At 41.2% G+C, this 23171-nt stretch overlaps 1 long non-coding RNA gene across 1 annotated transcript in view; it reads right to left on the bottom strand.

Annotated features, from left to right (window-relative positions):
• LOC137232961 (uncharacterized) overlaps positions 1-23171 on the bottom strand; it is a 183562-nt gene that overhangs the window by 89734 nt on the left and 70657 nt on the right. Inside the window, exons 3-4 of the long non-coding RNA XR_010947251.1 lie at positions 6974-7024; positions 2314-2443 (exon numbers count right to left, since the gene is read on the bottom strand). This is a non-coding gene — a long non-coding RNA (uncharacterized lncRNA). The remainder of the gene's footprint in view (positions 1-2313; positions 2444-6973; positions 7025-23171) is intronic.

Below are 23171 nucleotides of genomic sequence, written 5' to 3' on the forward strand. Positions count from 1 at the left end.
ATATTTCTTATTTTCTGAGGTTGAGAACACTGGAAGAGAATCATGTTTTGGAAGGACCATTATTAGCTCAGTCTGAACATTATCGACTCGAGATGTCAGGGAGAGATCCATCTGGAAGTGGTGAGGAGTTCAGCTGACACACATTGGGTGGCTGACTGATTATTCCTTTAGTAATAAGGCCACAGTTCACCTGGGGCTCCTGTTCAAATGCAGACGGTGATTCAGTAGATTTAATGCTAAGCTTCAGAGTCTGTAGTTCTAAGAAATTTCCAGATGATGCCAACAATACAGGTTCATAAACCTCACTTTGAGGGGTAAAGGTTAGGAGAAAGAAACCCATGCAGATCATTTCAATTTAATGTGTTCAGAGTTATAATAAAAAGGGAACTACATGGACATAGTTCAGCATAAGAATTAGGCAAAACCATGGAGACTGTTAACTGGCAGGCCAAGGAATGTGTTCTCAGTTCTGAGAAGTATGGAGAACCATGGAAGCATTTGAACAGAGCATAACACGGTTCTATTGCAAAATGCTCATTGAAGGTCAACCATGTGTCAGTTGCTACTTCAACAGCGGTGATAATGCTGTGAACAGGGAAACCGGGGGTCTTGCATCCTGGAGGGGTTAGGGAGCTCATAGTAAGCAAACAAATAAATAAACAAGGACATTTTAGACTGTAGAAGTGCTGTAAAGAAAAGAAAAAGGATTCACGTGATTGAGCCTGGCGGGACTGCTCTAGTGGGAGTAGTTGTTGAGCCAAGAGGTAACCACGCAGTGGAACCAGTCAGTCCTGCAAGCATGGGGGAAAAGCATTCTGGGCAGAAGGAACAGCAAGGTGGTGGCCTTGAGGCAGGAGTGAGCACTGAGGCAGGAGGATCAATCAAGTCAGAGTGACTGGAGCCTAGCGAACAAAGGGAAGTGGTATGAGATGGGGTAGGGAAGATGAGCAGGGGCCAGGTCATGTGAGGGCTTTGAAAGCTGCGCTAAAGAGTTTGCATTTCATTTTAATGTGGGAATGAAATAATCCAATTTTTAAAAGATAATTTTTGCTACTCTGTGAAGATTGTATTGTCCGTATGTTTGTTAGGTCCGGTGGAACATGGATTCCTTGGATGTGCTCAGAACTGTATTTTAGAAAGATGAATCTGTCAACAACTTATAAAATAGCTCAGAGAACAGAAGCTCTTCAGAAGTGTGTACAATTGAGAGTTAAGGACAGCACAAACTGGGGAAATCAGACTCACACTTCCAAATGAGGCTACAGGAAGCGAGATGAGAGATTCAAATAGTACTCAACGCTCTTAAGCTAGGACTTTCTCATTAACTCCCTCGTTTAATCCTCTCTACAACCCCACAATGTTGGTTACAAAAATCAGTTTCTGAGGTTTTAACCCAGACCTATTGAAAAAGAGATCCAAGGGCATCTGGTTGTCAGTACATAAATGCTTCAGGTGATTTTAAATTCAGGGGAGGTTGATTTGCTGCATCTCCACCTCCTTCTGTCTAAAAGAATGAAGGTGGTTACCATTTCGTAAGCACCAATCGCTCTCTCTAACCCTTCCTGCTTTTCTTTAAACTCTGCTGATTAACTTACAACCTAAGTGGTGAGATTTCAGGATTCCAGGATGAATCCACAATGAAAATGCCAACGATTAAGCTTCTGGAGTTTGCTAAAGAAGTCTCTGCTCCTTGCTGGGGTTGGTGTGAATCTTTGCTGGGGTTTTAAAAGAAAAACCTTGACGTAATGCTCTCAGTTGCAGTCCTCATTTGTATTTTAATGTAAATGAGTTTCAGATCCTTCTCGAGAGAAAATTTTGTCTGGGAAACTATGGACAGTTCTGTGCCCAGAGTTGGGGGCAAAAGGCTTGGGGAGTAGAATGGGGAAGGGGAAAGGGGAAGGAGGTGGCACAGGGCACTCAACTTCACTTCCTTCCCGCGTTTGCGTGGAGCCAGGAAACAACCACCCATCTCCTTCCTGAGCCCGAGGGCTCTTAGATTGTTTGTTGAAGAAGAAAAAATAATCTGGTTTTATAACTTTGCATTAGCTGTGCTCGTTTAGATTCTCATGTGAACCATGCATCTGGATGGTTACCTTAAAATATGCATTTCTTTAAAAAGAAAACCCTGATCTGCATTTTGACCACTTTCCCTTGGTGTTGCTGCTGGGCTGTGTTCAGCCACCTCCAAGCCAGAAAAGGTCTCGTGGGCACAGGGAAGCTCCAAGGTAGGGCAGGGAGAACTGCACACTTGACAGTCAACTTCACAGAAACAGGGAGATGACAAAAGTGGAAGGAAGGAAAGTCATCACTTACTGAGTGCCAACTGTGTGCCCGGGTCTGCTTGGACACATCTCGCGAAGGTTCTCTCAGGGCCTCCTCATTTCCTCTGGTTCTCCTCGGAATCTCCAGTATTAGAGATGAGCCCAAATGGTGAACACACCTCCTGCCAAGTCATTTATATGAGTGTTAGTAATAACTCATATTTATCAAGCATATAATGCTCGCCAGGCGCTTTACAGTGTTCCTTCATTTAGTACTCTCAACATCTTAGGAGATGCTTCTCATTCATATATTCATTTCCAGATAAAATAACTGAACCCTAGAGATTCTACGTGACTTATCCAAAATCAACGGTGCTGTGATTCAAACCCACGCCACCAGATTCTTAAGATCACATGTTTAGTTGTTATGGGATATCACCTTTCACTGAGACAGTGAAGTCATAAAATTATACCTGCTCTGGGTATAACTTGCCCGTAGGTTTATCTTTGAGGTCTTTAGGTCCCTTAATTTTTGTCTCCTTTTTCTCCCTAAAGGCATCCTCTCATCATTTAAGGTACCTACAGCCCTCCTATATTGTATACCTCACTACAGTACCACCTCTTTTCTGAAAAAATTACCTAGTATAATTCACTCATTCACACTGATGCTATCTATGCCTTCTAGGCATAAGTGCATTTAAAATTTTTTTATCTCTAACCATAAAGAGGGTTTTTTTGTGTTTTTTTTTTTTTTTTTCTGAGAATTTTCAGCTATCAACTCAGGGATAAAGGATCCGTTTGTCTCTACTATGGTCTGGGGATGTCTTCGGCTGGTGACTGGTTGGAATATCTAGGTGTAAGAACTTCCTCTCAAGGGTTTCCTGCTTATCTGGAGAGGGTGAGCTCCAGAACCAGTCACAGGAGGTGTGTTCTCTGAGTGATGTGAGGTATAGGAACAGGTGTCCTGGCCTCATTAACTCCGGGACCTGTGATTCTGAGACACTGAGCCTACTCTGCCTGAGCATTCATTTATTCATTCATTCCTCAAGGAAGCATGGTCACTTCGAATGGCACCGGGGATGCTCTGATAACCCAGACATTGTTCCTGTTGCCACAGAGTTCACAATACAGAGTAGGAGACAGACATTAAGTAAGAAACGTCAATGAAAAATGGGCATATTTCATCTCCCATTGGTCCTTTTCCTTCCTCTTCCTTTCTTACTCCATTGACATTATAATTTTTCTCCCATCCTTTTGCCCCAAGGCTCCCAGATGTCACGTATCTAGAACCTTCCTTCCACCCTTGTGCCATCTTGGACTTTTCTATCTCACTTTTGCCTAGTGGGTGATTATTCCATTTGGTCCGCTCACTGCCAGCCAGAAAACCCATGGCTTGTGACCCATTTTGATCTGCGATGAGTCTTTTTGTCATTTTAAACACACACAATTAGGAACAGTGTCAAGAACAGGGAATAGTTGATGGTCATCTTCAGAGTATCCATTAATTAATTCATTTAGCAAGCATTACATAGCTGGTATCTGCCAGGAATTGAGGTATATGGATGGAAAGGAAAAACACATTTTCTGCATAGTAAAAAATATATAAATTTCCAAAGGAAAGGACCCCCATCTATCTTCTTCATGACCCTGTCCCCAATATTTAACTCCTTAGCACAAGGTGGGAAGTCAATAAATATCTGCGAAGCAAAAGAATGAATTCATATTTTGGCTGAAAAGACAGATATATAAAGAACTGTAATAAGGTAGGATGACCATTCATTCAATAAATATTGCTTGAATATCTCTAAGTGTTACATAATATGTCAAACAAGACAGATGCTGTCCTTGCCCTTATGAACCTTACAGTTAAAAAATTGCACAGATAAGTATTGGAGTTATGATAAGTAATGTGAAGAAGTGTAGGGTCTAGAGAGCGTAAAACATGATATGTTTACCCGGCTCATGAGAAAGCCCTATAACTCAATAAAGCTCAGATTACTTCTGAAAAACTGAAAGATTAATATGGTTGAAACATTTTGAGTGGAGGAAAGGAGAGAGTAGAAAGAGCAAGGTTAGGAAGAAAAGCAGAGATTGGATCCCCACGGTGTTAAGGCGAGATCCCCAGATGTGAGGGCAAGTTAAGGGTTCAGTGCTTATCTTGAGAGCAGTGAGAAGCTTTTCTAAGATTTTAAGAGCAAGATATGATGGATTTTAATTTTTAGAAAATCATTCTGCTTTGAAGATAAAGAATGGGAAGAGATCAAGAATGGACAGTAGGAGACCAATTAGGAGGCTATTGCAGTAATCTAGGTATGAGGTGACAGTGACTTGAACTAGGAGGGTGATATTGGAGACAGAAAGAAGTGGATGGATCCAAAGTATATCTTGGTTGTAAGATCAATACAACATGATCATTGGATTGTGGGTGCGTGGTGGTGACAGTAAAGGAGAGAGGTTGTCAAGCATAACTCTCGTCAATCCCATAAATGTCGGTGTCATTTTCTGAGATTGAAAATACTGGAGGAGAATCACGTGCTTTGGAGGAACATTAGGTTCCTAACCTAGTTAGGTTTTGGATACTATCACCTTGAGATACCTGTGAGAGATCCAAATGGAAATTTTAAACAGTCTAATGGATACATATGGTGTGACTGCCTGGCCCAGCATTCTTCCTCTAGTATAATTATGAGGTGTGCATGTGACCCAATCTAAGGCAATTGTAATATCTTGACTCCCAGGCCACAGGGACTGATTTATAGAGAAGTCATGTGAACATCAATGGACCAATCAAATTCCTTCTCTTAGTCTGAGTGGACAGAAGAGAGATTTTTACACTCTGGTTGCAGAGCTGTGAGGATATATGTTCAGAGCTCTTAATGATTATGGGGATTATACTGGCTTAGAAAAATGAAAATAATGTGCAGAGACACAGGAGCCGGAGAGAAAGGATCCTGAGAATAACAGTGTCCTCTTGCTTCTGCCCCTGGTTCGGTTACATGAATTAAGAGTCAGTATGTGTCTATTAATCTTGCACTCTCTCTCTGACTCTTTCTGTTTCTCTGTCTCTCTTCCCCCCCCCTTTTTTTTTTGTATGTTTGTCTGTTTTTTATCTTAAGCTAGTTTTGGGTGGGATTTTATCACTTATAATCATGACAATGCTAGCAATATATACAGTTGGATTTATTAGCTAGAACTCATACAGCGAGACCTTGGCTGTAGATATATTGTTGAGGCTTGTTGATATATCATTTGAGACAGGGAGTGGACAAGGTCACCAAGAAAGAAAGGAAAGAGACAGAGTACTGAGGTCTAAGCTCTGATGAACTCTAACACTAAAGATCCAGGAGAGGAGGATGAATTCCCAAGGAGGTTGAGAGAAATGTCCTAAGTCATTGGAGGAAAACCAGCAGAATGTGGTGTCCCAGATACTAAGGGTGTTTTAAAGAGGTGGTGATCGACTACATAGAATGTTCCAGAGAGGGCAAATATGATAAGAACTGAAAGGCAGCCATGGGACTGGGCAGCACAGATGTCATTGGTGCCTTTACCAAGAAAAATTTAGTGAAGTGAGAGGTCAGAAGCCAGGTGGAGTGGATTGAGGAGGAGATGGGGGTGAAGAAGTAAATAAAGCCTGAGTTTGGAAACAATTCTTTGGAGAATCCTAGCTGTAAAGGGGAGGAATGGGTAGGATGGCACTGGAGAGGGAGATCAAAGAGGGATATTGTTTATTTTATTTATTTTTTTAAAGATGAGAGGTACTAAAACCAAATTATATTTAAAGATCTATTAGAGCACAGAGAGAAAGCAGGTAACTCTGCTTGGGTGAGTAGAAGGAGGTCTCCCTGAGGAGATAACTGTGAGCTGGGTTTTGAAGAAAGAGTAAAACTTTTCCAGAGGAAGATGGCATTGCATGCAAAAGGAGATTGTAAGCCAACACACAATGCTGCGTTTAAAGAATGGTCAACAGCTTAGAGCATGGAAAATTTTAGTCCTGGACCCTGTTAGAAGAAAGGAAAACCATCCAAGACTTCTTCTACCTTTTAGACTTGTTCTCAATTTCATCTTTAAAATAATTCATTAGACCAGATTATCTTTAAAGTCTGTACCAATATTAAAATCCATAGCTAATGGTGATCTGTCTTGAATGTTTTGTTAGACTGATAGCAATACTCCCCCAAATGAATACGCCACCCCAGCTGTTTTCTGAAATTATGCTTTATATTGTGAGGCTTCCAGGAGGTTGGAGGCTCAGCTTAAAGGGGTCCCCTCAGAAAAAAAATAATCGTGAAATATCTTTGAAGTCTACTGTGTTCTACCTTAAAGGTTCATGTGCATCCTATCCCTTAATATATCTGACATGAGTACTATTAAATGGTTTTATTATTCACTGATGCCCCAGGAAGATAGGCCAGCTACCCCTTTAGATTTAAGTATTTCCACCTAGTTATACGCATAAGCTCTGAGCAAGGCTGAACGTCCCTGGCTGGCTTCTATTTCCTAGTCTTTCCTCACTTGCCCACTCACGACCAGCTTCATAGAGGCAGAGAGTCTGAGTGTCAGCTCTCTGCACAAGTGAAATATGGTAGAACCTGGGATGGAGAGGAAGGGAGCTTTAAGAGTAGCTTAAACTGAGTTAGTTGATCTTTATAAATGTCCTGTGCCAGCGGGAATCGAGTAATTGCATTATGAGCCTTAGCATCTCAGATACTCACATATCATAGGATTCACATCAACGTGGGTGTATAAAAGCCACATAAAATTGCCTGAAAGAAAAAAACAACACACATTAATTGGATTCTTGGCAAAAGACTGAAAAAAATGTCCCAGACTGATGAAGCAAGTTATTTTTAGACAATTTTGCCCTAAAATATGTTGGTGCCTCTGTGAACGAGTTCATAACACATGCTGAAAACTCCTTTGGCCTGATCCTTTCAAACAAATCTCCATTTTTTCCTTTTTATTACATAATAAAATAAAATGAGCTGTCTCCCAGTGCCTCCTCTTAGAAGCATTCCTCAGCTGAAATGTCTTTTTTCGCTTCCATCTTCACGTTTACCTTCCTATGAGCCCCTTCCTTTTTTTTCATATGCCCTACTTTTGTAACCTAAAGACATTGATAGAAATTTAAGTTCTTTCCACCATTCATTTAGTATTTCAGTTGTCCCCATTTTTAACCCATGAGCTCATTCTTATGATCCATCAGATTTCCTACATTTCAGCCCTCTGTCCTTTTTCTAATGAACAAGTAGAGGACTGACACTTTATATGGCATTGCAAGGGGAGGATTAAGCCACTGGTAGTTACAGAGATCTGGCTTAGTGATAAGAGATCTGCCAATGATTAGAAGACTTCACCTACTTGGTCTTAAGATGGAATTAGTCCAGATGGTGCCAATGGGAATTAAGGGACTGTATGGTCCCGGAGCAAACACAATGCCTGTCTTTTGGATGCTCTTAATCTCAGAGGTAAATGAGGGAAATAGGGCTTTCTGAGGCCTTGGCCACACATTCCCCGGTCATTATAGTACCAAATACTCATGATTCAAAGTGACTGGTTATCAGATACTAGACACATCTTCTAAATCATTAAAGGATTGAAGGGTCTGCTTGATGGTCCCATGTTACTAAAATTAATGAGTTTTAAAGTCATTTATTATATTTCTGAAGCTGCATCTACAGAGGTATTCAATAATCTTGGTCATATATATCACTGGAAGGAAAGACAAATTTAATTCTTCAAGAAAGCATGACATGGATATAGATATGTTTCCTTAGTGTGTCCTGTTTACTTTGCTTACAGAACCTCTACTGTGTATATCCTGGACAAACTTCATGAACTCTATGCAAACAGGCATACTTATAGTGCTTCCTTCTTTATGTTTCTAGCAACCTAGAATTTGACATCACAATTAAAGTACATTCTTAGTATATGTATTGCTTTCAGGGGCTAGGAAAATCCAGAGGCCCTCTGTACTCACATGATCTTGCCCTATAAATTATTCCCTAAAAGATTGTCTGATGACAGAAACAATCAATTTCCAGTCTTCATGTGTAAGCTCAAATCTCTGATAAAATGCACATTGTCTGATTGAAACATTCTTTATATTGTTATCATTCATTTCGACTTTAATGTAAATGAAGACCCTGAGAAGTTGTGACTTAGAGTGGAGGGGAGAGCTGGGGTTACTGGGTGCTATTGGGTGATAATGAGGAAAGATTCGCTGAGGGTGGAAATCAATCAATCCTGACTTTGCTTAATTCAACAGTTGTGCATGAGATGAACTTGCTCTCAGTCAGGAAACTAGCGCAATTCCTCCAAAAGGAGGAGCTTCCAAACTTTTCTGTAACTAGGAATGGAATCTAAGGCCAGCTCCCATCTCTGGAGGCCCCATCCATGGGCATCACCATCTCTGTCAATGTGGGCAAATCAAAATGACTTCTTTTCAGAAATCTTAGGCATTTATATCCATCACACATTCTTTATGGCTAACTAACTTTCTTGCTTCTGATTACAGATTTGACTCTCGAAAAGGAGTGATGCAAAAACTTCCTGTCAAGTCATAGAGTTTGCACGTACAGTTTTCTTTTCTTGAGATGTCTTTGTCTGGTTTTGCTAACAGGATACTACTAGCTTTAGTATGATGAGTTGGAAAGTGTCCCCTTTTTTTTTCTTTTTTGAGAAAGCTTATGAAGGATTGGTATTTTTCTTTAAACATTTGATAGAACGCACCAGTGATACCATTGGACCTGGGCTTTTCCTTCTGGAAAGTTCTTTGATTACTACATTATAGAGGAAAAGAAAGTAGATTAGTGGTTTTCTGATGACCACCTGGTAGTGGTTGATTTCCTAGTAACTGCTGAGGGGCTGAGGGTTTCTTTTTCGAGGGTGACGAAAATATTCTAAAATTAGTTTGTGGTTATGGTTGCACAACTATGTGAATATACTAAAAACACTGGATTGTTCACTCTGAGTGAGTGAACTCTATGGTATGTGCTAAAATAGCTTTTAAAATTGTTGATATTTTATTAAATTAATCAACATGTTTTGTTAATATTATGTTTATCACCATTTCTTGTATCCCATGCCCTCCCTCTGGGTCCACTTTTTTTTTAACTTAAATATATTCTCTAATATTTGTGCTCATAAGCATCAATTGGTGGTAAACTCTCTTGCTCTTTCTTTATGAATCTAACAACACCTTTATTTCTCTTCTTTTTGTTTTTTTTTAATGATAGTTTGTCTGGGTATGAAAGTCTAGACTTAGATAATTTCACTTAGTATTTTGAGGATATTATTCTTTTATCGCCTCGTATCTACTCTTGCTGTCAATTTGTCAGTCCTTTGTAAGTAATCTGTCTTTTTACTCTAGTCATTTTAAAGATTTTTTTCCCCTCCCTTTGTTCTCAATGATTTGTAGTCTCACTACATTTGTTACCTTGTAGTAATTAATATTTATTTATCCCTCTGGGCCCTTAGATTTAATTTTGAATCTGAGGACTCATGTCTTTTTTCAGTTCTGTAAAAACATTAGCAAATCTCTCTTCAAATATTGCTTTTCTACCTTTCTGGGAAATTCTATTAAATAAATTAGACATTTCCATTTATCCTCTAAGACCTTTAACTGTTTTGTCATATTTTCCTTTCTTTATCTTTTTGTGATGCAGTCTAGTAAAACCCTCAGGGCTATCTTCCAATTCCCTGGTTCTGTACTGTCTAGTTGTTTATCAAAATTTTTTTCAATAAATACTTTTCTCATGTCTAAATTTTTTACATTGTTTCTTTTAGATCTACCTATTTTGTTTAATTTCTTCCAGATTTTGCTTGCCAATTAGGTGTTCTATTTTTAGTGGATGTTATTCTTTCGCTTATCTCCTTTATCATCCTGAAAGTCTCTGTCAGGCTCTTCTTGTACTTTAATTTTGTTGGGCTAAATGTACACCCTTTTTTATATTGGCTATGTCTTAGCATTCTTTTCTTTGTTTCTGGTATCATGGTTTCTAGGCTCATTTTGAGAAGGAATTAAGTTTTCTTTTTGTTGTTTTCCTTCTCTGTTTATCCCTCTCTCTCTAGTTTTTACAATTGCCTCCATTTGGCTTCTTGGGGCTTGCTGACCAAACAAGTCTTATGTTAACAGGTTTGGAGTTCACATACCTTAAGGATTATGGCCTCAAGGATTAAGGTTTATGGCCAATCTGGTCATAGAGCCAGAAGTTAGCTCCTTTTGGTTCCTGGAAATGAGGCTGTTTTTATGTCTTACCAATTCAAAGAGGCAATATTCCCAGGCAACAATTAGCAGAGCTTTTCTCAACCTTTATTATTACTACTAATAATACTACTGGGGTTTTTATGTTTTTTTTTTTAATAAGGGGAAATTCCATCCCAGTCTCCAGCTTGAGTCCTGTTGCCACTTCATACTGAGTAATTTTAATTACTGTAATCTCAGATGAACAAAACTCCCAGATATCTTTGCTTGCTTCCTGCCCCAGAAGCAGGCCCAGATCTTTGTGCCATATGCTACTGATTGCTTTGCTTTTCCGGTACGCATACCTAGTCCATGTAGGTGCTTATTGTGTTTTGAACCTACTTATGTCGTTTTACTTTTTTATTTATACTTCACCTATCATTGTACTTATTTGAAGGGGGGATTGAGTATAAAAAGCATATACTTACTAATATAATCTTAATACCTACTTAGGGTGATTCTTGCTTAAATACAATTTCCAAATTGCTTTAAAAATAATTTGAGCCCAACTGAAATAAACACTTTCTTAATGCTTTCTTAAACTTTAGAGCAGTGTTGTCCAATAGCAATGAAATGCAAGCCACATATATACTTTTACATTTTCTAGCAACTACAGTAAAAATATTTTCAAAAAACAGGTGAAATGAACTCTCATAATATATTTTAGTTAACCCAATATATCCAACATATTATCATTTTAAAATAAAATCAATATGAAATTATTAATGAGATATCGTTATTCTTCTTTTCACACTAATTCTATGCAATCTAGCATGTATTTTGTACTAACGGCACATCTCAATTCAGAAGGGCCATGTTTCTATTGCTCAACAGCCACATGTGGCTCGTGGCTTCCATATTGGATGGTGCAAATTTATAGTATTTATAAAATAATAGTAAATCTAATCACCACCATCACCAGTTTGGACTTTTTAAACTTCTTTTGTTCCAAGAATTTCATTAAGTAATTAAGACACACAGAGCAAAATTTAGACGGTCGCAAAAGCTGTATGGTCCTCTATATTATACTTGTCATCACAATGCTAGTATATTTGGAGAACTTTCCTTAGCTGCTTTTTCTAAACTCAGGAAAGATAGTGAAAGTCCTGTGTGTACAAATTTACGACAGAAATAAGACCATTTAGGCTTTCAATCTTGAAAAACTGGTTTCTGAAAAATCAAAGTTTTTGGTTTTTTTCTGAGTGACAGGAAATGAGATATATAGGGTTTGAAATGGTCATTACGTTAATTACTTAATGAATTAATTAAGAAGTTAAACTCCATTTACTACTGAAAAGCATTTGAAGGTGCTAGTAAGAATTAGAAAGGTGTCAGAAGTGTAAAGTATGATGGAGTTTTATGAGTTTATATGGATTTTCTTTCAGTTAGGATTAATTTTCATTTCCCCCTAGACATAGGATATTTGGTTTTTCTGAGTGTTCTAACAATGATTTTGAAAGGCTGTTTACAGTCTAACATCTCAGGTATCTCAGACACCTAGGTAGATCTGTTGGGTGCAAAAACTCCTTGCCCCTGTGCGGTATTAACAAACCTTGTTACTTCCGGGGAAAGTAATCCTTTCAAAATACTTGGTTACATTGTTAAATCACTTGTTTTCTAAACCATGGGACTACTTTCTCTCAAGATCTCGAAATCACACTCCTTTATAAAATTGTTTATTTCTACAGCTTAGAAACATTGATAGTTCATCAACCTCTTGATTTTATGGCCAATCTTTAGACATGCTAATTTGTCACATATTTTGAAACCCCTTCCTTCATGGGGAGTGGTTTTCCCCAGTAATTCCCAATCATGTTATATTTAATGAGAACAATACCAGTAATCACATTGGTACATAGCCCTTTTCTCTTTGGAATCTCTAAATGGTTTCCAGATTGGTGAGGGGTTGGTTTTCAAAAGCTCCTTGTGAAGAAAGAAGGGGAGGGGATTAGTTCCTAATCAAGGTAGTGGCGATGAGGCTCCGGACAAAACTGCATCGTTACCCATGTTGTTCAGTCCATCTGTGCTGTAACACTTCCATCCGGACTGAATGTTCCAATGAGCTGAGATGCACCTATTGGGCAGGGACTCTTCTTATGCTGGCTGGGGAACCATCATGCTGTCATCACAGCTGGATATGACAGGTTCCAGGAACTCAGAAATTGTTCTTGACATGATGGGAAACATATTTCTGCCTGAGCACCAGGAATGCGTCATTTCCTATGTAAGGAGTAATAGTACTGCTGCACCCCCAGCTCTTTCTATCTCAGTTGCCATGGCTTATCGTTCCCTATGGCACTTATCACCACATAACATGTTACATACTTGTTAATTTTCTGCCTCTACCCACTAGCATGTAACCTCCATGAAATCCCTAGCTTTGTCTGTTTTGTTCACAGGTGTGTTTCCTGCCTCAGGCACTTAGTAGGAGTCCAGTAAAGCTTTATTGAATGGAAGAATGAATTTATGCGCAAGAATCCTGCCTTCTTTCAAACAGTGAAGTGGAGCTAGGGAAGCCTAGATTGAGATCCCAGCGCTCTGGTTTGTGAACTGTGAGAGCTCGAGCAAGTTCTCTGGCTTTCAGGTGTCTCAGGTATGAAATGAGCAATAATATGTACCTTATAGGTCAACGGAGGGTTAGATGATGTCAAATGCTCAGGCAAGCTCAGGACCTGGCCTGCAGTAAGCACTCAACAAAGGACGGCTATCTGGAAAAAATAAATCACTATTCCAGTGGTTCCTCACCCAGAAAGTTGTTAGCACTCAGAACCAGTTGTTAGAATTCAGAACCTTCACTTCAACCACAGAGGTTTAAACCTCAGGGCTAAGTCACATTCCTTCAAGGATCTGGGCAAAGACCTGGGCCTGTCACGGGTTCCAGAGTCTTTAAGGCAGCAGAATGTGCTTAGGGGTTTTCCAGCAAATTTCAACACAGTCTTCAGGAATACCCTGCTCTGTGCACTGGGGCCATCGGCCGGCTTTGCACCCCAGCCCAGTGGGGACAGCGCTCGTGATACCCCACAGCACGTAGCTTTCAACAAACAGAAGTAAAAATTTGGTTCAGCCCCCTCTGGCTGGGGGTTATCAAGCTGGCTTTGCTAAAGGGTGCTTTGTCCTTATTTGGACGGGGTGAGAAGTGGTGATGGGAGGCAAGAAAGTCTGGGGTGGGGTCCCTCCTAGACTCCTGATTACCAGCCCTAGCTGGTAGCTAGTGCTGAAACAGCAGCGTCAGTGTGGCGACAGCTGACTCACAGCCCAAACCCTCATCTTTGGAAAGAGAGATACCTGGGCGGTCCTGCTTCTCTTCCTGGGCCCTCCTGGAGGAGGCATACCTCTGAAAGCAAGTGAGTGTTAAGTGCATAATCTTATCTGCTTCTCAAAGCACAGAAGGAATACTTTACCAACCATTTGAAATAACTGGCATTGCAAAAATGCAATATTAAGCTGATAAGCATTCCTGAAAGCTCCAGGAGTGGGTAGATGCAGGCTCACTTCAACCGAGCTAATAATACAGTGTAATGAGTGAGACAGAGACGTGAAAAGCCACTTCGGAGCTGTTGGCACTTTGACGCATGTGAGCTATTGTTATCATTACTAATACACAGACTATATGTTTCAGATGAAGAAAAGGGAGGTAAAAGGATTTAAGAAACAGAGTGTGCAAATAAAGATTTCTATTAAAACACGTATGTGCATGCATGGGTGTGCTGGTACACATGCACATGCACACACGTGCACATACACTGTCTTTGCAAGGTACTCATTCTCTCTGACTTCTGGGCAGAGAGTGGTCACGCGGAGCCCCGACACTGTGCCCACTCCCAGCTCCCACCTCAGCTGACTCCCCGCAGGAATGCTAGGAATGCCCTCCCTCCCCCTCCCTGCCCCCCATGCCATCCACCAAAATCATGGGCTCCAATCCCAGAGCCTGGAGAATTCTTCCCTAGGCCTTTCAAGGTGATCCACGTTCTACTTTCTCTAAATGTCTGTCACATGTCTGTGTTGTCCCGTTTCTGTAATTGGAAATTTGTTTTTGTAACTGGAAGAGTGGAATACACCAATCCCTTCACTCCCTCCCCCACACTGCCGACCACCTCGAACAAGGTAGGGGCGACGGGGTGCGTTTCTTTCACACTCCCTCTTCCTCTGCGAGAGGCCTCCCTAGGACAGGGAGGTGACCCAACGGACAGAAAAGTAGCATTTCAGAGCTTCTGCAGGGCTTCCTGCAGCCGTCTATGATTAGCGGGTCCTGACTTATCTGGAGTTTCTTAAGCAGGGGTCAGGGGTCCAGGGGCAGCCTGGAGTCCCTCTGAGGGTGAGCAGAGCCGGGGGTGGGGGGGGGGCGACAACACTTGACATTTTTCAGTATATTGATATAAACTATGAATTTCACAGGCTAGAATTACACTGTATTAGTGTGGAATGGGTTATGCTGTATTCAAAAAACATGCTTGTTCCTGGATATTGAAGTATATCCCCTGATGTTAAAAAGTAGTGGTTATTTTTGGAGGTGGTGAGTGTGCATGGTGTGTGTGTAATCAGCAAGCCCTCCTTCAGTGGCCCACCCTGGAGACCCCCGAGGAGACTGTACTTCAAAGCCCCTCCCAGATCCCATGCAGTCAAAAAATTCATTGAGCACCTACTCTGTGCCAAGTAATGTTCTATGTAAATGAACCAGTTCCCACCCTCCGGGAGGTCACAGCCTGCCAGGAGGCCAGAGAAGACAAAGGCAGAGGGTACACAGAGCGGTGGCAGGGGGAGGCTGATAGCCCAATTTAGATGAGTAAGATGATTAAACACTGATGTGAAGCGAATTCTAGAAAGAATTCCTCTCTCCTGGAGTAGAAACAATTTCCTGTAATTCTTTTATGTAGAAATCTAATCTCATGAGGGTTTTTTTTTTTTTTTGGTCCCTTTCCTGACTAATTTGTTTTTCTGGTATGTGTGTGTGTGTGCGTGTGCGTGTGTGTGTGTGTGTGCGTGTGTAACTGTCACTGAGATTGCCTTGGCTTAGCCTGAACCCCATGTCACTTTTACTCTTCCTTAAACCCTTTCAGTGCCCCCCACATCACTATACACACCACACACACACACCACAAGACACCACACACACTACATACACACCACATACCACGTACACCACACACACACACCCCTTTGTGTTGGGATGTCCTAAAATGCAGTGACCTGGGCTTACCAGGTGCCTTTCAGTCTTCCATCGCATAACATGGCCGTGGGGAGAGGGGACACTGGGCAGGTCTTTCTCCCCCTAAGACAGTTTATGGCTAAGAGCAGCCTCCTGGGAGTTTCTGGGATCTGTTCTTATTCCTATTCATACCTTTACGTCAAAATTGACTAGGAATATAATAATCCTTATGACTTGCTTGAAAGGACATAGGAAGTCAGGTGTTTTTTTTTAATTTGCTTTTTCTAAAAGGTTAAAATTAAGGCAGGAAGGAGCAGAGCATCACTCCACGGGGCTCGGCTGGGATGGGTTTTCTGTGTATCTTTCCCATTTTATCCACAGTTCACCTTCCTCAACTACATGGGGAGTCAACTCGGAGGTGATTTCAGATGCCCTCCTCACCCACACGCTTAACCCATCCTTCTCAGGCTGTTCTCCCACTGCCCGGCCTCTGCACTTCAGTCATTTCCCCTCCTGAAAATGCTTTGGGCCTCCCAGTCTCCTGGCTTGACTCACCCTTGTCCCCTGACCTGAAAGAGTAACCTCTTCCTGTCATCCCTCCATCCCCTGCATTGAGTCCTACCCCTTCCTGAAAGCATTGCTGAAATTCCACCTTCTTCATGAAGCCTGCCCGGAATCAACTGAGCCAGGACAGCTCACTTCTCAACTTGGAGAGGATTCTCTGTGCTCAAGTAGTGCTGATCTCATTCATTTATTTGACAAATATTTGTTAAACAGCTAGTATGCACTAAATAAACATCACGCTCCTTGTGGGAGATACAGCGATGGATGAAACACAAAGCTTTCTGTCCTATTGTTGGTGCCCAGACTGCTTGTAGTTCTTTGTACAGGAAGACTGGGTGCAACACTTCCTTGTACCTCCCAGAAGGTAGTAAGAATTCAGTCGAATTTACTGAACTGATTAACCAATGAAGTCATTCTTTCTTTCGTGCAATGCCATACAGAGTTTGAGTCAACACTGTAAATAACCCTTCTGAATAACCAAAGCTGAGTGTGGAAAGAAGAGGAATACACTTCACTCTTATTAAAAACAGCGTGTGATTGTTTTCTGTAACAAATGTAGAATTCCGGTTTTATCAAACATATCTCAGAGAAACACCCCAGCCCCCAAGACAGACAGCGGTTGTAAACATCTCCCCTTCCTGCTCAGAGACTGGAACTCCAGAGCCTGACCTGTGAAATACCAGTTCTCTTCTCCCTCCCCAGGATGTAAGCTAAGCCCCGAGGGTATTTGCGTGTTTAGACCCTCTCTGGGTGATGCCTACCACAGGGCTGGGAGTTAGCTCAGCCCACAGACCACTAGCAGAGGGGTTGAGAAAAGACAGACGGGACAGAAAGGAACACAGTTGCTCAGTGACCCACAGTCTGGATCCTAGAAGCCTCATTATGGTTAGACACATCGCTTCACTATTGACCTTGTTCTCTGATACATACATTCTCATGTGTACACTGTGTCTTTTCTAACCAGTTCCTCCTTCCCACCAACACCAACACACTAAAAGATGGCAAATGGCACGCATACTGGCATTCTTCTACAGCTTAAGGCCCAGTCAAGACTCCTGATGCCTTAAAAGAAAAACAAATGACATCAGCTACTTCCTTCCTGATAACTCCACTACTTTAAAGCAACACTGAAGTTTTGTTTATAAAAATACACTGGTGATTACATAACCAATGAGATCTATATTCTCACCATATTTTGTTTATTACAGACTCAATTAAAAATTTCAGCCCTCGTGTCATCTTCCTTTGTGGTTTACTTGACAATCTGGTGAAACTTCACACTTACCTGAGGGTTGGCTGTGCACTTTAAGGTGTCAGAGCATGAGGAGTTCTATGCTGAGGTGAAGGAGGCTAAATGCAGTAGGCTTCCTGTCTTAAATTAGCCATTAGGTCATAGGCTTCTGGGGGACCCCATGACATCAGGTGACCAGAGTGGTGGAGCAACAGGAGTCCATGAATCACATGATGGCTGGGGAGGAAACTGAACAATTCTCCTGTCTAGCTGAGATTGTTAACGCCCAGGCTGGGGAAGAGCTGTGTCACCCTTCTGTGGCCCTGAGCTGGGCAAACCTGTGGGTTTCTGGAGAAGTCTCTGTTTGTATGGCTAAATAATAAAAGACTGTCTTAGATGGGCCTATGCTTATACTGAGTGATGAACCATTATTAGAGTCCTGCTAACTGATGATACTTTTTTTTTTTTTTTTTGCGGTACGCAGGCCTCTCACTGTTGCAGCTTCTCCTGTTGCGGAGCACAGGCTCCGGAAGCGCAGGCTCAGCGGCATGGCTCACGGGCCCAGACTCTCCGCGGCATGTGGGATCTTCCCGGACCGGGGCATGAACCCGTGTCCGCTGCATCGGCAGGCAGACTCTCAACCACTGCGCCACCAGGGAAGCCCCTGATCATACTTTTGACTGACTAAAGAGGAGTCTTATGGTTTTCAGCCATCAAGTCCATGCGCGTTGGGAGTGGGCCAGAAGAACTTGTCAGTCAGTTCTTCACCATGCATTCCTTTCTCCTCTTAATATCAGCAAAAGCTATGCTATGAACTAAATGTGTGCCTCCAAATTTATACGTTGAATCTCTGATCCCCAAAGAGATGGTATTTGGAGGTGGGGTCTTAAGAGGTAGTGTGGTTTGGATGAGGTCCTGAGGGTGGAGCTCCCATGATGGGATTAGTGCCCTTACAAGAAGAGACAACTTCTCCATCACATGAGGACACAGCAAGATGGCAGCCATCTGCAAGCCAGGAAGAGAGCCCCACTAGACACCAAATATGCCAGCAACTTGATCTTGAACTTCCTAGCCTCCAGAACTGTGAGAAATAAATGTCTATTGCCTAAGCTGCCCAGTCTATGGTATTTTGTTATGGCAACCCAAGCTGACCAAGACAAGCTGTTTGTACTTGTTGAAAAGAAAATTGCTCACACCCAACTCTTTTAAGCACACTACCCTCTTTTCTCTTTATTCACCTAATAATTGTAGTATTTAATTAGCATCTTTTTATGTACTCTCCTTTATCTTTTTATCTGTCCCAATATCCTTTTGCACCTCACTGCTTATCTTTTCTGCTTTTACATAATTACCTGGATAAATCCTAGTGCATGTATGTCAAGACTCATCTCGGGTGGCCCCTCTGCCATGAAGCCTTCCCTGCTCTCTTCTCCTTCACCCCAGCCTGGATTCAGCACTCCTATAGCACACCGTGGTGGCTCCTACCAAAACCTCTATTCCTCTGTGTTTTACTCTTTAATGTCCTTCACTAGACTGAGTTTCTCATTGAAGGCAAGAGTGTGTGCTGAGTTCCAGGAGCAGAGCCTAGAGCAATAGGCATAGAAAATGCTTATTGAGTGAAAAATGTTTTTCAGTGAAATCCTTGGAACAGAGAGTTAAATCATTGATACAAATCAGGGTCAGTGTGCAGGGAAGGACATGGGGGAGATATGCTGGGCAAAGACTAGGGAGCCTCCTGGGGTTAGGTAGGAACTTTCAAGTCAAAATGGGGCCTCAAATGTTGCTGAAATTGTTGAGACAAAAGCAGTGAAGTAACAGAGGAGTCTGTAATGGAACCGGTTGTAGAAGCCCATAATGCGGTATCTCAGGAAGTGATGAAGTTCAGTATGGAGGGTCAGAGACTCTAGAATTTTTACCCATTTGAACAACTGTCATGGGTTAAATTGCTCAAAAGATGTTGAAGTCCTAACCCCTAGTACCTGTGAATGTGACCTTATTTGGAAATAGGGTCTTTGCAGATGATCAAGTTAAGATGAGGTCACTAGGTTGGGCCCTAATCCAGTATGAATGGTGTCCTTATAAAAAGGGAAAATTTGGACACAGAGACAGAAACACATGAAGGGAGATGATGTGAAGACATGGGAGAATGCTATCAATAAGCCAAGGAATGCCTGGGGCTGCCAGAGGCAGGAGAAAATAATGGAACAGATTCTCCCTCCCAGCCCTCAGGAGGAACCAACCCTGCAGACACCTTGATCTCAGTGTTCCAGCCTCCAGAACTGTGAGGCAATAAATTTCTGTCTTTGAAGCCACCCTGTTTGTGGTACTTTGTTAACGACAGCCCTAGGAAACTAGTATAAAGTTCTGCACCAGACTCTGAATTGGGGTAATTTATCCTGGAATCTCTAGCACCTGGCATATTCACGAGATGTTTGCAGAAATCTGAGGGTTAATTCACTGTGACAGAGGCTTGAAGTGCCTCTAAGGCAAGCTTTCCTCAGACTTTAAGTTGGAGGACGAGAGGCTAAAAAGGGTAGAAAAATGAGAGGCTGGAATTTGTACACATCAGAATTTTGCCCAAGCTTTTACTGTCACCACCCACCCTCCACCCCCAAATCAAGACACCTTCTCAATACAGAGACCCCAGCAGGACTCCAAGATCCAAGAAGGCTGTTTGTGTTTAGAGCCATCACTAACGAGGATGACAGAGAACACGATGTCCTCACCCTGGGTCCTGCCCCCATTCCTACCCTGGGGTTTAGCTACCCCACAATTGCATAGGAAACTCTTGTTTCTTATTATTTAAAGGTTAACTTGAAATTCATTTCTGATGAGAAAAGTAAGAAAACTCTGGAAAGCTGTGCTTGAGTAAATGTTTTACCTTAGGTTAGCTTCCAATTCCAGAAACTTTGAAAACTGTAAAGCTGGAGTGATGGATTTATGTGGTTCCCTGACCAATACAGATATTTGTAATAATAATAATAATAGAGCAAAAGATAGCACAACCTCAGAATTTTTTCCCTTTACTCAGCTGAAAATTAAACCAGACAGGCAATTACCAAGGTTTTGCCATAATATATAATATGTATACACCGCATTTATGGCATATTTCATATTACATGGTTATTATTCTGCATTTTCATCCAATCATCTTATTTTTATGTGGTGAATGACTACAAGCTAAAAGTCAAGTGAGAAAGGCACTGGTGGAGAAATAAAACACAGACTCAGTAAAATAGGGCCCATTAAAGAATGTGACCGCCATTTACAATGGACCACAATTGGGGGTGTTGGCAATGAACTCTTGAAGACTGGGAAAATACTAAGGTACTAAGGTGAGAAGCACCATCTCTAATACCATTTTTACTGCTCCAGTTCTGTAATTCATCCTACTATCATACACAATCATTCCTCATTTGTCTTTCTCAAGCATGATGGTTAGATAGCTTTGTGAGTGCTTTTGTAATGTTCTACTCACTTAACTAAAAAAAAAAAAAAAAAAAATTAAACGAGGAGAGTACCATGTTAAAATAGAATTGACAATGTCTTTAAATATGTTTTTTAGACCCTAGAGAATGCCATTGTATATTCTGACATGTTATTAGAGGAAGACGAAACCGCTCTATTAAATTCTAAAAATAAACTTGGATCCATTTTTATAGCTCATTCAACTGATTTTCTAAGTTATGAGTCATTTGTTTGGTGCTTTTGGTGTTTGATGTCATTTACTTGAAGCTAAGTTGAATCCTATTTTGGGTATGTAAGCAAAGAAATGAAGGATTATAGTAAATTGGCCTGCTATTCAGATTTTAAAAAATGTTTTTCCTAACAGTGTTTGGTCTATCTTTTCTTTTGCCTTCTTTCCTCTTTCTAAATTCCTGAACTTCCTCTGTCTTTTCTTCTGGAGCTAAAGTTTTGTTTCTTTTTGTTTATTTCCTTCTCACTTGCTCTAACTTTTCCCTTTTTTCTTCTGGAGTTAATGTAAACCATCACCACTGGGAAGTCCAGAGTTTTCCATCTTGAGGATAAACGCCACTCAGCAAAGTAGGTCTGAATTACCTACTTGCTCAGCCAAGTAGGTAAAATTCAACTTCTTAATCATATTCGAAAAAGTAGGATTGGTAGAGAGAAGCTCTTTTTTTTCCTCCAATGTAGGAGAAAGTGGTCATGTGAAGTATATTAAAACTGAAGGATGTAGATACCACTTATTGGCACCGTAACTTATATGTAAGTTATCATCTGTTATAATTACATATTGGACCATATATTCTGACTTTGAGAACCAAAAATCAGCATGCATATGTTATGAGCAATTCTTTTCTGACCTACCAAAGAGCAGTAAATGACAAAGCAATCTGTCAAAATATGTAACTTCTTTTCTATAATCACTAGGTAGAGTGAGCTAGTTAAACTCAGGATGTGGGACCATTTATTTCTGCTCTGTAGCTTAACGTCTAGCTCACAGTAAGGCTTCAAAGGTCAAAGTGAATCAAACTAAAGGAGTAAACCCTTGATCAGAATCAAATCTGCAGCTGCCTGTTGGAATAGGCTTTTCTCTTCTTCCCTTGAATTCTGGGGAATCCCTGTAATCTTTGAGTAACTTGATTCAGAGCCTAAGCACTTGATTCTAGTCTTTCATTTTCTTATCACTGACTGTAAACTGAAGAAATTACTGATTCTGTGTTGCCTTAGCAGACACAGCTTGTAAATGCACTGTATAGTGGGGAATTAACAAAACCAACTCAATTCACAGTGGCTGCTGTGATCAGAACAGCTAATGTGGTCAACCAGAATAAATCTTAGAGGGTTGCTTTCCTTTCGCCAGAAACAGAAATGCATTCTTGGGCATAAATCAATGTATGGCTTAAGGCCATCAACTGGATTTCTCAACCGTCTTCTCTGTGGTGTAGTGCACTGTGTTGGAACCCCATAGCTTGAATTCTTGATCCTCAAGGCATGGCCAGGACAGTGAACTCCAGGTCAGTTAGGAATTCCTGGCAGTGCTTAGGCGTCCAGGTAGTCATGTGAGAGGCAGTAGAATTCAAACAGATGTTACACTGGGGTGTCCAATTCTGTGCAGAGTCAAAGTGATCCCCACGTCATGATCCTGTTTGAACACTCATCCCTGTAGGCTATTTGGAGACATTTAGGCTATAATAGAACCACCTATAGCCTAGTTGGATGGAAAGAACATGGCATTTAGAGGCAGCCCAATGTGGCTAAAACTTCTGGCTCCAACATTTACTGTGTGATCTTGGGTAAATTACTTAAACTCTTTGAGCAGCATTAGTTTCCTCATCTACAAATTAGAAAGTATTCCTATATTGTAAGTTGTTGTTTCAGATTAAATGAGATTATACCAAAAGAAGTTCTTACTACAATTCATGGCATACAGCAAATACCAAATAAAAGATAGCCCTTCTTCCTCTCTGCCTGCTCTTCTTATCCTTCGTATTTTTCTTCTTATTATTTTTATTTTGTCTCTGTAACTGGAGCAAATACTCAGCACAGAAGGCTGCAACCATCGTGCACAGAACCAGGTGTGATTCAGGATGCTGGGCCTCCTCCCAGCCTTGTGTGTGTGTGTGTGTGTGTGTGTGTGTGTGTGTGTGTGTGTGTGCACGCATGTGTAAGAGCAGGGAAAGGGTTTTGGGTGGAGGGAGAAGGTGACAGACTTTCTAAGGCAAAGGTGTTATCTCATACAGCCCAGTGCCTGAATTCCCCACC

This window comes from Pseudorca crassidens, chromosome 10 (assembly GCF_039906515.1).
Source record: "Pseudorca crassidens isolate mPseCra1 chromosome 10, mPseCra1.hap1, whole genome shotgun sequence".
Lineage (NCBI taxonomy): Eukaryota > Metazoa > Chordata > Mammalia > Artiodactyla > Delphinidae > Pseudorca > Pseudorca crassidens.